This window comes from Apis laboriosa, unplaced genomic scaffold (genome assembly GCF_014066325.1).
Source record: "Apis laboriosa isolate Shangri-la unplaced genomic scaffold, ASM1406632v1 scaffold35_cov144, whole genome shotgun sequence".
In the NCBI taxonomy this organism is placed as follows: Eukaryota; Metazoa; Arthropoda; class Insecta; order Hymenoptera; family Apidae; genus Apis; species Apis laboriosa.
In genome coordinates this window covers 1,420,787-1,437,932 of record NW_025222966.1, presented here as the reverse complement: position 1 = coordinate 1,437,932, position 17,146 = coordinate 1,420,787, and positions in this window count along the sequence as shown.

The window sequence follows — 17,146 nt, the reverse complement described above, 5'->3', positions numbered from 1 at the left end:
TTACAAAATTTGTCCCCTTTTGTCGCAAGAAAATCAAGATTTTTTTAATGCACAATAATTTTAATTATGTATATAATGTAAAAGACTTTAATGTCGTGTAGAATTTTAACTGTGAAAAATAACTATGAGAATTTGTTCGTATCATTTAATTCGATTAATCAAAAACTATATCAAACAAACGTTAACTACATTAATTATATTAACTTGTACGTTACACTTCTTCTGTATCATAAGTATTATTTCGAATCGTTGAATGTTACAAAGTCTTTTTGATTTCATGTATCATCTGACACAATTATGTAATGTTAATATTTTTATATAATTATACTATATTAATATTTTATAATCGATCATAAAAATTTCAAAAATAAATCTAATTGAATTTCTACGAGCTTTTACGAGCGTTCAAATACATTTGAAAATAAAACTCTCGAAAATTATTCCCGAAATCATCATCGGATATTCATTTTTTTTTATCGCGATTTCCATTTGTGAAAATTCAACCGAAGGGAGCAACTTTCGAGAATTTTAAATGTATTTGCGCTCTCGTCGGAAAGATCGAACGTTGAAATTATCATAATTATCCGAGCAAAGAGGAGGAGGCAGCGGAGATCGTTTTGGGGTAATTCGAACCGGGACTCTCGACGTGCGCACTAACAATAAGTGTTCCTCTGCCGCGCTCCGAGGAGAAAACACATCGGCGAGGGTGGCGGTGCTGGCGCTATCATGGCGCTCGAGGCTCATGCAGCTGACGGCTCAATTATCTCAGCGAGGGTCTCACACAGTCACGCCTGCGACCAAACCTACCCCTCGGTACTTACTCCCAGGATCCTTGAAACAGCCAACCCCAACTCCATTGTCCTCCAGCTATTAACTGCCTCTTCTCGTCCCGAATGAAGGACTCGTTGCTTTCGAATGCTTTGACTCCTGTCACGCAATCGGGTGTCGTTGACTGCTCCGATAACGCGTTCTCTCATTGGCGAGCTAATCCCTTTCGAGGATTCGCCGGCTGATGAGCCACGCATGAAACGATCGAATGTAATTCGCAGCCCGTTTCGAGGGAAACTGGGTACGTTGCGCGAGCGAAAAGGGTTGGAATTAATCTTTGTTTTCTTTTTATTTGGTTCGTTGATTTTCTTTTTTTTTTTTTTTTTGGTGAAATTTACAATCAATCGTTCGAAAAACGTCTTTAAATCGTCGTTTGACAATTGTAAAATTAATATTATAAATTAATATTATGTATTTCGTTCTATATTAAAGTACGTATTTATCATTATAGTGTTTTAAAATATTTTGTCTAGACGCAATATTATTTGAAATCGCGTTTAGAAAATGTATGTCGATCAGAATCACCCGTATAAATTAAATTTTAATGGGAAAATAAATAAAAAATTAATATAAATGTTAAAGGGGAATATAAAAGAAAATTTTTAGAAGTTATATCATTAAAATTGCTTGGAAAAGAAAATATATTTTGAACATGTTTGTATAAAAGAATTTTTCCGAAAATATTAATATGAATAATCAATACCTTTTCAAAATGAACATCGATCAACATAGGGATCTAAAGATATTGATCAATGAGAATGGAAGTATTATATGTATTTACTTTTATCTTAATAAATCATAGCATCTATTAAATTATTTTTAATTATTTGAAAATATTACCTATTAAATAACATAAAATTTAATTTGGATTTAAATAAATAGTATATAATACTTTTTTAAAATTCTTTCTTAATTTTGAAGTATATAACTCGATTTTATGATTAATTTTATTAAGAATTGAAGAATTATTGTTATATTCAGATATTCTGTTCCAGATACTGTTCTTTATTTTAATATTTGTTCAACAAATCTTATTTATGTAAAGGATAATTTGTCAAAAAAGTAACGAACTCGTATTCGATTTTTTCACTTGAGATTAGGGTGCAAACTTAGTGAACAATTAAGGATAACGGAAATTAATATCTTGATATTCTTCCTTCGATGGGAAACCGGTAATGTGCCCATTAATAGACACTCCTTGTCCTATTTTGGTATAAATTTAAGCAAACGATTTTAAAAAGACTATATTGTATACTGTAGAATTTAATTAAGATGGATTAATTAAGATGGGTAAATTAATGGAAAAGATACAAGATAAAAAGGAAGGAAAAAGAAAAATAAAATATAAATAAATAAATTTTGTATAATTTTCTATAATTGATGAGAGATATTTGGTTAAAATATTTAATCGAATATAAATCAAAAATTTAACGCGTTAAATATTAAATAGGAGAAATTAAGATTGTTTCAAATCGATTGATTTCACGGTTTTAACAGAGGACGGATTTCTCTTCTGCGAAGGTTTTCTTCGTTTGAGCTTCTTCTATGTACTAATGGAAATGAAATCCCTTAGGATAAAGACACCGACAGCAGCTCTGACAAAGGTGAGTTCACTCGACCCTAAAACTCAATCTCACCCCCGGCGTTAGCTGCTCACGCTCTTGTTCATCGTTTCATTTGATCACACGAAAACTTTGAAAATGCCCGACCACGCTACCACCCCCTCGTTACAGCGAGTTAATCAACCTATTAATTAATATTATCCGGCCTGTCTCCTTCAATAAGGGGAGATCAGCGTCGAATAAAATCGGCTATACCATCAAGGAAGGGTCGATCGAAACCAATAAAAAGTCGAGCTTCGACTTTCCTTCGACTCTGGCTCTGTTTAACGAAAAAGATTTTAATTAAACTACCTCTCCCCCCCCCTCCTTCCCTTTTCCACCATTGCTTTACATTGGATTAGATTCCTTCTGGGGTGGAAAGTCAGAATTTCTTTACGGATTAATGCGGTTGCGAAGGAACGATCAGGTATATTAATCGCTGATGAATAAAAAAAAAAATAATTTCTTAACGAAAGAGTATTCATCGTCACATTTTATGTTTACGTTCCGTTCTAATCGTAAAATGGAAAGGACAAATTATTACTCTTTCGCGTTATTATTACTTATTTGTTGCAAAAATTCAAAGTTCTTCTTTGTAATGTAGACGCTCGCGTGTTAAATGAAACGAGCATCGCATCCGAGATAATTTAAAGAATGGAGAAGAAAATACTACGAAGGGCTACGATCAGGATAACGATGGTTTACATAAAGCTGCGCGACGAGAGTTTATGACTCTCGATATGAAGCCGGTTGTTTGTCCCCTTTTCATCCTCTTCTTTCGATGTCTCACTTGGGGAAGAAAAGAAAAAAGAAAAAAAGAAAAAAGAAAAGATCCCGATAAAGAAGAAAGGAAGACTGCTCGTTAGGTGGAGAGCAGAAAGAGCAAATAAAACAACGAGAAGGAAGGGGAGGAGGAGGAGGAGGAGGAGGAGGAGGAATATGGCAGCGAGAAATAGCGTTCATCGCTCTTCTTCACGGGCGACTTCCTCCTACGTCATCTCGTTACGTACGAGGAAGAGCAGGTAACGTTCCGCAAAGTGAATGTCGAGGAAAAGACTCCCTTTTTGCAAATACGGATCGCGCGCTGTCCTTTTACAACGGCTCGGTGTCCTTTCTTTTCTATCTGATTCGTCGACCAGACAAAGGAAACGAAGAGAACGCGCGAGTAAAAATGAAAAAAAAAAAAAAGGAAAAAAGGAAGGAAGAAAGAAAGAGAAACGGAGAAAAAGAAGGAGGAAACTTTTGATCTTTGAATTCTTGTTAGTATCAAAAATGTCGAAAAATGAAACTCTCTCTCTCTCTCTCTCTCTCTCTCTCTCTCTCTCTCTCTCTCATGGTCTTTGAAATATCGAATTTTTACGTTTACGTCTGCAGTTTTACTTATCGTTCCATTTTCTTCGAAAATGATACCTATGTCTCGGTGGCAAGAGAAGCGAATCAATTTTTTTTTTCTCTCCTCCTCCTCTTGTTCTTGCTTTTTTTTTTTTTGTAAGAAGACATTGGTAAAGGTGAATGAAAGTATCGGAAGCGAAAAACGTGAAGAGGTTGCGTGCGGTGGTTGGAGATTGTTCAACGGTCGCATTGCTTATATTGAATCTGTCGAAGGCAATAAAACAGTCGCTCGATGGAATGTCGTGTTTCAATCATTCCGCCATTGTGAGAACTGGGAAAGATATGGTACTGTACATTCAGGAATATACGTATTTTCTACGCGTATACCTGGATGTTTTGCATTGATCACGTAACAACTGACGCGTGTATTTCCGCGCAAATGTAATATATTATCCCGAAGAACCCTTGCGTTGGAGCAAGTTCTTTTTTTTTTTCTTTCTTTTTTTTTTTTCTTTTGCATTTATATGGCCGCAGTAGAAATTGGTAGGTTATACAACGATAAGTAACGGAAGCTAATAAACGCTTAATTGTCGAGAAAAGAAAAAAGAGGAAACAACTATTTTTAAAATAATTTTAAAAGAAATTTTTATATATTTTGAAACATTTTTTGATTTTCTACTAAATTTTACTAAAAATATTTCGCACGATCTAGTAAATATACACCATATATAGATACGTATCTAACGTAAAACGATAATTTCCAATCGTTTAACCCATCTGATCCATCATCAATTCTTCCTTCAGCCAACATTACAGATACCTCTCGTTTCCATCCCACCACTCTCAACCTGATCATTTCCAAATCATCCCCCCGATTGCAACACCGAATAATCGAAGTTGAAACCCGCCCTATATCTATAGCTGGGACGGCCGTTCACGAACGATTAAAGGAGGAAAGATCACGGAAAGACCTTGTGGCTGTAATTCAAACGCGGTTTATTGTCACGCATCGGTACCCCCCGTGTCCTCAACCCCCTGTTTCGTTCTTCTCCCTCCCCTCCCCCTCCCCTCTCCCCCTTCACCCCTCCTCTTCCGGAAACCATTTGTCCAGGCATAGCCACAGAGTGTGTAAACACACTGGAAGGGGGTTTGGCCTCTCTCGTACGAGGTTACGAGGGTGCAGCAGAGATGGTGAGGCGAAGCTCGGGGTAGTAGTAGGGGGTTGATTTTCGTTCTGGGATGTAGGCGCAGAGACCGGGTGCAGAAATCGTGTGGGTTTCTATCCCCGCGGGCTATATCCCCGGAATCAGCTGCCAGATTATTCTATTACCGCGTATCAACATGGGGTTTGTTTGGTCTGAAAACACGAGCCCGCCACATTGTTTCAGCCAGATAAAGAATTTAACGTCGGGTAATTAAAAGGACTGGCCTCGGGGACAGGTCCGTCGAGGGGCCACGGCAACGAGGACAGTTCTCTTATACTTGAAACCTGAAAGCCCGGTTTGCCGTTTCCGACGGCGTTCTCGCGCCCGTAAATCCCTCCTGGGGACATTTTGTGCCTCCGTTTAGTTTCGCGACTCTTCAACGCCGCGATTCGAGCACAAAAAAATTGAAACGATACGCAAAGAAAAATTAAATCTTATTTTCGAGTATTATATATATATATATATATGTACATATACTTTTCCTTAGATTGTTTGTATTTTCTGAATACTCGATGAATAGAAAGGAAATACATATATCTAGATGAGGTTAGGTTAGGTATATGAGGCATATATACGAGGCAGGCATACTAGCAAAAAGAAATTAAGTTTTAGAGTATCATATTTTTCTCATTATTTGTATTTTTTGAATATTTCATCAATAGAAAGAAAATAGGTACGAGAGTAGATTAAGTAATTTTTTAAACAATGTATTTTTAGATTTAAAATTGATATATATTTGATATATATATTTCGTTTTTTTTTATTAAATATTATTAATAAATACTATATTATAAGTATTATAATAATTATATTATTATATTATGTTATGTTACATATAAATATAATAATAATTGTTATATAAATTTAAAAATGATTATAAAAAAAATAGTGTTTTGAAACGAAGTTTATCTAAAAAAAAAATAGATACATATAATAAAATATTGAAATCCTATAAAAATCTTGGATTATAATAATGGAATATTTATAATCTCATTAAAAATTTTTTTTAATATCGAAACATAATGCAAAATTTGAAATTTCTTCTTGAAAAATATCGCTAATTTCTTTTTTTAAATTTTAATTGTTAAAATACAAAAAGTTGTTAATTAAAATTGTAATACGATTCTTCTTTCTCAAGATTTTAATTATTAAAAAAATTTGTAAATTTATCTGATAATTGTTAATGTGATATTATTCATGGTAAGGAAAAGAAAATGAAAAAAGAAAAAAAAAATAGGTCAAAGATATCATCTAACAGTATCGATAGAAAACACAATAATTAAAGAACGATAATTAAAAGTATATTGAATTCACCTGTTCGAATTACATTCGAAAAGGATCGTATCTATAATCGTTTTGCCCAATTTAATTACTGAAGGTTGAAATTTTGTAAATGTTTGCAGACACTCGCGTGAATTTTCATGGAGAATTTTCAAGTGTACATGTGGATCATGTAACTCAAATATTTGTTTAATAATTTCAAATGATTTTTGAAAAAAATGAAGTCTTCTTTATAAATTCAAAGTGATCTAAATTTTCTAATATATAAATCACGTAAAAAATCACGAACTTAATTTTGAGATTATAAAACATATATATATATTTAAAACTTACTTTTTAAAACTTAATTATTTATCATATAAAAAAAAAAAGTAAGAAAAATTTATCCGATATATCTTTACGCTGTGTATTTAAGCTATAGTATTAAATACAATGTAATTAATAACTACTCAACAATTAAATCGTGTTACTTCCACATGAATACAATGTGGAATAAAATAATAATGTCGCATAACTAACACAATAATTGTTTGATCATCAACTGTATCGCATGGCAATATTTATTATTACATAGTCAACATAATTACAGTATTTCGATAGTTACAACCTCGTCGAATCGTATGTGATTATGTGCTAACGATTGCTCGTAAATATTTGCATTGGCAATTCATATATAAATAACGCGAATCGTATGAAAAGTATTACCATTCAATTACATGATGGACACAGAAATTTTCGAATTCATTATGTATTTTTTCCACGATAATATCTTTTAATAATAAACAATGAATATCGATCTTTATCAAAATTGTACAATAAATTAGCAAAACTAAAATTTCTTAATATTTCGTGTCATAGTCAGTAATAAAAACAAAATCACGATACGTACAATAATGTACAATAACTTTAACAAGCAACTTTTTAAGTCAATTTTATGTGTAATAACTTTCTGTTACACAATTAAAGTTTAATTTTGTAAAATTATGTATATAATTAACCTTAACAATTTTTTTTTCAAACGAAATAAAAAGAAAAGAAGGAAAGAAAAAGAAAAGAAAAAAAGAGAAAGAAAGAAAGAAAGAAAGAAAATGGAGAATATGTATCGTTTATGAATAGTGAGTATCTGTGGCACTTCGAAAAAAATTCGGTTTCCATTCGAATATCTCTCTCTCTCTCTCTCTCTCTCTCTCTCTCTCTCTCTCTCTCTCGCGGCGGTGCGAACAGACAGAAATTGTCAGCGGGAAAATAACGAATCGTCAGTCGATTCGTCGCCGCCGAAACAATAACAATCGGCGTATGCTCGACGATGCAGTAATTAAAATAAAATTAATTGGATTGGTCGTGTGCGTGTTCCCGTACGGGAACTTTCGAAGGAGATGGCTATATAGCCGTAGGGGCGTTTTGTGCGTTATTGCATATAATGCACTGTTCATTCTGCATTCTCCCTCCACCTACCCTTTTTCGTATACACGCACAATCCGCTTCTTCTCTCTTCTTTGCTCTTCATCAATCTTTTTGAATCTTCTGAATATATACAGCCTGTTCGTTGAATTTAATGGATAGATGGAAGATCTTTTCCCATGATCTTTGATCTTTTTATGTATTTTCATATTTATAAATTAATGGATAATTATTGATAGTACAATTTGATTGAAGAAAAATTTGATTTAAATATTTATATTATATGTATTTGTATTATCTTGTTAATCTAAGTTGAAATAAATAATCTTTTAAAGAATTATTATTATTTGTAATTAAAATCATCTAATAGTTGGCAAATTAATATATTAGTATATAAAAACAAACAAAATCGAAATAAGAAATATAAATTATATAAAAATATAATAAGAATATAAATTGTTTAATTAAATAAAATTATGTTTTGTAATTTTGAAATATTTAAAAGGAAAAAATTATTTCAAATTAGTCAATAGAAAAATTGACTTTTGATTAGGTTTATAGTAAACAATAAAATGTAAGAAATATTTAAAAGAAAATTTTATCAATGAATAATAATTAAAGAATAAAAATAAAACACGATAGAATATATATCCAAATTTTCAAATATTTTTCTAAAAATGACGAAATCCCATAAAATCGTTTATATGCTTAGAATTAAAAGTTTATCTATATCTGTGAAATAATTGAACATTTTTTTTCCTCCGTATATCTAAATCTTAATATTTTATAATTAAATTTGTTTCTGAAACGCATACACACTATGCATACAAGCAATGATGAAACTGCGCACTTCCGCGAAGCAATTATTAATTAAAGAACAAATACATTAATATGCAAATGTAGAGGAAACCCGTAGAATAAGTATACACGTTAATATTCAGTTTCGAAAATAATTAAAATATCGAAATTAATGAAATCTGCATCGATATTGGCAACATTCGATCCCCATTTCCTTTTTCCTCCGCGTTATCTCGATTCGTAATTCATATACTACTGTGACCCCTCCCGTAATAATTCATTTCAACCAGCTTTCGAGATTTAGCCGTGTACCGTTCAACCAATCGATCCACCTTTTCTCGATGGAACTCTGCGCGAGCCGAGTTCATTAAAATTTTACCGACTGAGTTGTCTTGATCTTTGATTTGCTCGGCGAAACTTCGCCTCCATCGTGGAACCTTGCGGGGATCAGGCCGATTTCAGCTTCAAATTCACTTTGACTTCGACTGCTGCTCCGATTCCCACGGGATACATCGATGGACTGTTCGAACCTTTTCTTCTCGTTTTACTAGAAAAATCGAGCAAAGATACTCTTGCTCCATTTTCGTTATCTCGATAGATAGCTGTTAAAGAATAGCTGCACTTAAAGTTGAAAAAAGGATCACTCCGTTTTAACAAGACTTGTATTGAGGTGCCATTTTAACGAGAGAAATATTATAGTTATTCTTTTCTAATTCCTTTTGTGTAATTATCATCTTGAAAAATTGTTTTATAAATATATAGAAAAAATTGTGATTTTGATTAAACGTTTCAATTTTCTTATATTTTTTTTTCTCTTTATATTATTCGTTAAGATTTTGGAAATTTATGTAATTCATATAATTATATATATATATGTGTGTGTATGTGTGTAGAATAAAGATATAAAATAAAGATAAATATATGAAATATTAAATATTCCATTTATATTCGATTAAATATCGGATAATAGAAAATGAAAAAGATAAAAATTTTTATATTTATACGTATATCTTTAAGAAAAATATTTCATATATATTTTTATATTTTATTTATGAAAATATGAAAAATGTAAAAGAAAAATAGATACAAAAGATGGTTTTAAAAAAAAATAAGATCTTATTTAAAATTAAAATCAAAAGTTGAAATTATTACCTAAAATTAAAAAATCGCTTTTTTTTTCTCAATATTCATGGATTCATTTGTAACTTTAGGAATTGTTCGTGATATCTTGGCGATGATATCAAAAAGTAAAAATTGAAACAGAGAATGTAATAGCATACATATAGACAAATTTAAAAATGTGTTCATATTATAATTGTATAAAACTCATATTAAGAATAACATTAGAAATATCCTAAATTTAGATTTAATTATTTTAAAACAATTAATTATTAATTATTAACAATTAATTATTAATATTTCATTTGATAATAAAATTTCATGATAATAGAATTAGTTTATATCAAGATTCGAAATTGATTAAATAACTTACCTTGTATTACACTTTTATTATTATTATTATTATTATATTTGTTCCATTGTAAATAAATATAAAAACTGGAGACGAAAAAATGTATTTAATGGCGTGTTAACGAACACTCGCATCAGGACAATCTCTCTGTCATCATTTGTTCTAATTGTTTCAATATTTATAATTATATAATTTAATATAATATAATAATTATATAATTTATAATTATAAAAATATTAAGGAATTTTATGTTATTCTTATATTCGATTTTACTTCGTAGATAATTATATTTATCATTTGAAAAAAGCGAATTAAATTGTAAGTTAATAATTTATTTAACCAAAAATTTGTTCCTATCTTCTTAATATATCTTCAAATCATTTCGATATCAAAAGAATCATCTAATTAAAATTCACTTAAATTTATTAGTTTCTTATTGAAGAAATATTTTATCATAAAAAATAATTCGGTAAACAGGTTTAATAATATATCATTTCATTTGATATTACTTTTAAATAATTAGGCGTTAATTTATTTGAATAAGCAAATGATTTCCTTTCTAATTGTTTTGTTATTTGATCGTTGATAAAATTAATTATTAATTTGATTTAATATTTTATATTTGAATAATAAAATAATTTTTCTGAAATAATTTTTCAAATGATTTCTGATATCTTAATATTTATAATTATACAAGAAATACAGATTTTCTCAATGCAAAAAATTATGATATTTATTTTGTCTTAACGTTTTTCTATTTCTAAAATTATAATCTTACTAAATATAAAAATAATAAAGTAAATGTATAATAATTTTCCTAAAATAAGAATAATGAAATAAATATAATAATAATAATTTCAAATATTATCAAATGTGTCTTATTTGTTTATTTTCATCGTGTAATTAAAACTTCATTTAATTTAAACTTCATTTTTATTGCTATCCTAAAAATGAAAATAAAAATAAAAATAATAATTTGCGTAAAAGTAATGTAAACAATTTATAATTTTCATAGGTATATATTTAGCTATAAAAATCAGTATGTATGTATATCGATATCTTCATTTTAATAACATATATTTATTTACCTATCAAAAATACAGAAAAGCAAGAAAATTATTTTAATCTAACGTTAGATTCAAATGTTTATTTTTTTTTAAATAAATAGATTTTCGTGCATGATTTCAATTAACCTTATTTTTTATTTTTCGTATCAATTATAAAATCACTCGAATATAAAAAGTAGAGAAATATAAAAATATTTAAAACTCTTTTTTTTTTTTTTTTTTTTTTTTAATTTTAATACGTATTATTAGAATGAAGATATCGATATATATTCTTCTTTAAATCAGAGAAACGTGCTTCAAAGTGTTTGCAACAGGAATTATTCGCAGTTGATGCATGTGCGGGGCTCCTAAATCCAATAATGATCAGAATATTACCCTAAAAGTAAGGTTTCACGTTATTTCCATCGTGTATCAGCGTAATTTTATAAACACTTCGAAAATTTTGTGTCGCTGTCTGGCTTCGCGTGGTGAAATTGCTTGATGTTTTAAGGTTTCGTCTACTCCGGAGGAAAATAATTACAAAATCACAGAACGGGAACACTTTAAATTTTTTTCGTCGACGCTTTTCAAGAGACAGCGCAGTTTCGTTCAAGTTCACTCGACCACCACGGACCAACCTTTTCCAAATAGTTGTTCACATTTCGAAAAGTATATTTGAACGGGAAAAAATTCGTGCGGCACAATTCCTTCGTTATTAAAATAGAGAGCGTGTAGAAAGCAAGAGAGTCAATAAAACATTTTTATTACATCGTTTTTCCGCCCCTTCCTTCACATCCTATCCTCGATACGATATGAATCGATCGATCACATGGAACAAAATTATTTTTCAATTTTTCGCTTTTCGAAAATACTTCTCGTTGACAAATTCAAATTCCACGAGTAGATCGATTTACGTCATATTCTCAATAGTAGTTTATTACTTGTTAGGTTATATCAAAATTTCTTATCATGATCGGACAATATACAATGATATAAAAAGAAATATTGGAACAGACATAAATTATAATCGTGAAATGTACAATATTATTCGTGATTAAAAAAAAAAAATAAAAAATAAAAAAGTAAAAAAGAAAAAAAAGAAAAAAATGAGCAAATGATTTTGATTTAAGATACAATATACATAAAAAATTCAACGAGATCGTGTTAAATTAAGCGAGTTATTAAATTTGTATAAATACACGAGGCATAAATTTGCCGGTAATATTCGCAAGCAGATAGATAAAGGGAAATCAAACGAAAATGACTGACGACCAAACTGAAGAAGATACTATGACGGATTACGTCGATGACACAACCACCGATGCGCAGGATACCGATTTAACGGAGTATACGGATGAGAAAGAGAAGACATACGGCGAGGTGACCGAAATTGAGATAACCGAAGGCGAGGCAACCGAGGACGAAGAGAAGGATGTAACAGCTAGAATTCGCACCAAGTATTTGGCACGAAAACCGAAGGATCTCGGTAGATGGATGAAAAGATGCATGGGGCAGAAATGGAAATGCGACGTGCCCCTTTGGCAACTTTACATAAACGCGTAAGAAAAGCTGGAGAGATTATCGCCTTTTGATCTCGTCCATGATCGGTTTCACAATTTGTACAGATTCGTGGAGGACGAGGATCAACGGAAGAGAGACGATATTTTCAAACACAGGAGGCCCGCAACTCTTCAAAAATTTCCCCAAGTTGTTTCGGAGGAAGATTTGACCGTGCATCATAAATATTTACCCCTTAACATATTTCGATTTCGAGACGAATTGGAATTACCTGATAAGCTAGATCGGACGAAGATGATACGAATATGGCGCAACATGAGCGCAAATTTACCCGTTAGTAGTTAGAAATATTAGATTATCAACTGTGGTTGATAATCTTAATTCTGCTCACTTTTTATTTCATTTTAATAAATAATAGTTTTAATGATATTGTCATTGCAATATATTTTTTTTTTTTTCATCCTTACATGGTTACATTTGACGAGTTAAATTTACTATGCATTTCTTGTGCGCGCGCAACAATGTTTAACAAATTTAAATTTTCATGCATTTATTTATTTTAGTTGATTGTTTAACGAATAATTATTATTATTGAATAAAGGCAAATAACATTTGCATTTGCTTAAATATTTTGAAAAATATCGCATTCTTCAGAGTTATTAGTTAAATTATTTATTATTGTTTTTTGAATTTGTTTAATTCATTTTTTTTTTATAATTTTTTTTACCAACTTGAAATCATTTTAATATTTCGCCATTTATTTTACAGAAATAAACGAATTTTTATGTAAAATTTGTTAATTAATTTTTAAACATGATGTATATGTGCATAAAAATATTAAATTAGATTCACATGAAAAAATTTTTCAAATTAAATTGATACCTAAGAGATTAATTAAAATAGCATTTAATTTAACTTGAATAATCTATTTTTTTATTCCAGCGAAAATTGAATTCCATATTATTTATAATAATAATTTTGATTCAATTTTTCATTTTTTAAACAATCCTTTTTTAAATAATAATAACTAACAATTGAGAAGCAAAAAAAAAAAAAAATATGAAATATAAACTTACCGAAGCATCCTATCATTTATAAGCGATGCACAAAATTTGGTTAATAAATCTAATACATAATCAAAGTTAAATTTAAAAAGTTTAATTATTTATGGAAGTATATTGAATTTATTAAACAAAATATATTTACTAATGTTTTTTTTTTTAAGGATAACTTTAAACGATTTTTTGATTGGAAATTTAACAGTCATTCCCTAGACAATAATTATTTTTTGTTTTAATTGTTTAGCGATTATTGTATTCTTCAATATGTACTTTCTATTTTTATCTTTGAAAATAAATTTTTCAATTAAATTATTATCTTTTTCTAACTATGAATTCTTAATTTTTAAGTGAAGAATTTTTAAGTTAATTTTTAAGCTGAAAGTTAAAATCGAATATAGTATTTATATTTTTTTATAATTACTGTATATCTATTTTATCATTGCAATTTTTTTTAATGATATTTAATATTACAGCATACGTTATATAACATATTTAAGATAAAAAAAAAATTGCCATCCAATTTTAATCTGAAAAAGATTTAATAAAAATATTAAAATTCTAATGTATTATAATTGAACAAAATAAATAAGAGAACATAATTTCATTAAGTAACATTCTCAAACAGAATATTCAAAAACAAAATATTGTTTTATATAATTATTTTTATAAATAAAAACATCTTAAATTTTTATTCAAGTTATGTAATTACGTTTCGATTACGTATATATATAAACAATAACAAATTAACTACTCTTGTAAAGTCGAATAAAGCATTATTACATCAGATATTTCAATAATTTTTTTATCAACTTGAAATTTACAATTATTATTAAAATAATAAACGTATCCCAATATCTCATCAAAAAGTTAATACAGTACTTCGATTTAACAATAACAGTGTTAAAATTATTTAATATATTTATATTCAAATATATTAATATTATATTAAAAATATTATATATATATTATCAAATATATTAATATTATATTTATATTAATATTAATATATTTATATTCAAGGCAATGCTTAATACAAATTACATCTTCAGGTAGAATCGAAATCCGACACAGCGATAGAAAAACCAATATCAGTAAAGACCGAGGACGATAAATGGCCAGGCAGATGGCCGTGCACGACACGAGACATGACCAGAGAATTGTTGGAAAAACGAAAACAGAGACGGATGAAACGAAAAGATTTGTTCCCCTGTGATCTAGACGACACTTTCGACATATTGGAAGATCAAGCCAATGATTATTCCGATCGTAAAGAATTAGGCCATGCCCGGATTCCACAAATATGTACTCTACCGCATAAAGAGTCGCTAGTCGATCGGTGTACCGGTGAAAAATTTGGTTTGGTCGATGGTGATTACATCGTTTTCGAATTACCCTCTAAAGCGCGTGGAACAAGGATCTACGCTGACGTATGCCTTCGTGGAATGAAGGGTATGCATTTGCCAGAACTGAGCATGATGCGGGCGCGTAAAAATACGTGGAAATTCTGCTTTTATCAAGGAATCATTGCACTTCTGGCTAAGACACAGTTGAGGTACTTGTTGAATGTATATTTCATAAAATATCAGTTTTTCTTTAAGTTTTCTTTTTTAATTCGTTTATTAAATGAATCGAAGATTAATATTTTAATAAGAATATATATTCCATTTCAATTAATCTATTAGAATATTTATCAAACTTTCAATATAAAAAAATTTTAAATAAAATGTTTGAATGGTTTCAGAAGACAAACAAAATCTGATACGATCAATTTTATAAACTTTAAGTATTTCCTAAAAATTTTTCAATGCAAATAACTTAGTAGTTTTTCGTAGGAAATAACGAGCTATTATTCATTAGTGCAATAAAAATCATACGATCCCATTTAAAAATAAAAATTGTTCTTTATATTCATTTAAAAAAAAAATTAATCGTGTTTAGATTATGTCTTTTGAAAGCATTCAACTTTTATTTAAAATATTTTCTTGTATAATTAAATCTTTATACATATATTTTTAGTTATATTTAATTATTTATTTTTATTTTGTCAATAATATTCAAATAGATTGATTTAAATAAAACACTCAGTATATGATATATTTTATCTGACATAAAAGTGAAAATTTGTAATTTCTAATAGTAAACAAAAATTCTATAATATTTTTCTATAATAATCTTTATACTATTAACGTTTTCTATAATAATATTTAAACTGTTAACGTCTGAATTTGATAAATATTGCATATTTAAAAAATTTTTATTTTTATTGATTTCAGAAATTTTTCTTCGATTAATTTACAATAATATAATTTTTTTTCAAAAAATAATATTTTTTATTATATAAATATTTTATATAAATATTTTATTATATAAATATTATATAAAAATAATTTTGAACTAGATTTGGAATTAAAAAAAATTATCATTTTATAAGTTTATTTTTAAATTGTTGATTTATTTACCATGAATATTACTATTATTATTATATACTATATATTATTATTATTATTTATTTAATCACGAAATATTATTTTACAATATTTATTTTAAAATATTGGAAAGTTTATAATATGAAATATATAAATTAGAACAAATATATATTATAATTAATAAATTAATAAAAAAAAATCTGTTAAAAAGAAAACTAATCTTACAGAAACTATCCTTTTCCACTTCATACTATTAGAAAATAATCATACAATTTTGATTTTTTTGTTTTATTTTAATGGATATTTTATTAATTTTTGGTAGTTTATCTGCTTTAGTTCTTCAATTAAAAAATTGAATTCAAATTTTTTTTCTTATTTCTTTTGAATAAATTAAGAATTAAATAAAATTAGGAGTTTTCATGTAAATATTTTATTCATTTTTGTTAATTGATTTTTAATATACTTACACATTATTTAATGTAATTAGAAATTTTTTAAAAATGGAAAAAATATGTTTTATTTAATATGAAAATATTTATATTTTAACTTTAGTAATTTATTATAAATAAAAGTATAATACTATAATAGTTTACAGAAGATTAATAATATTGTCAATACATATATTATAAATTATACATTATTATTGTTGTTATTATTATTATTATTGATTAAGTATAAATTCAAAAATCAATGGATTGAAAATATATATTTGTAAATCTTTTTCGATGACATTATTATCAACATTCTATATAGAATGTTTAATAGTTTCTTAGCAAATCTACTATTAAATACTCTAATAAATTAAAAATTTTCTATCAAATCATTTCATAAGTTAAATCTTTTAATTAATTTACAACATAAATTCTTATTATTTTTACTTTGTATTTAATTTATTTAACATAACATATATATATATCCTTACGAGATACAAGTATGCTTGGAGCGCAAACATCGATTATATCTATGATCACGCGTGGATGTTGTACACCCACATCGGTATGATGAACATCAGGGAGAAACAAAGGCTGGACGACATCGTGGTGTACAATTACAAGTATAGCATCGAAGTGAAATTGATTCAAGAGCTGAAGGACGTTCCAATAGTCACGGACATTCCATGGGATTACGAGGAGAAGAACATGAAGCAAAAAATGATCATGGAACGTAAGGATTTGATA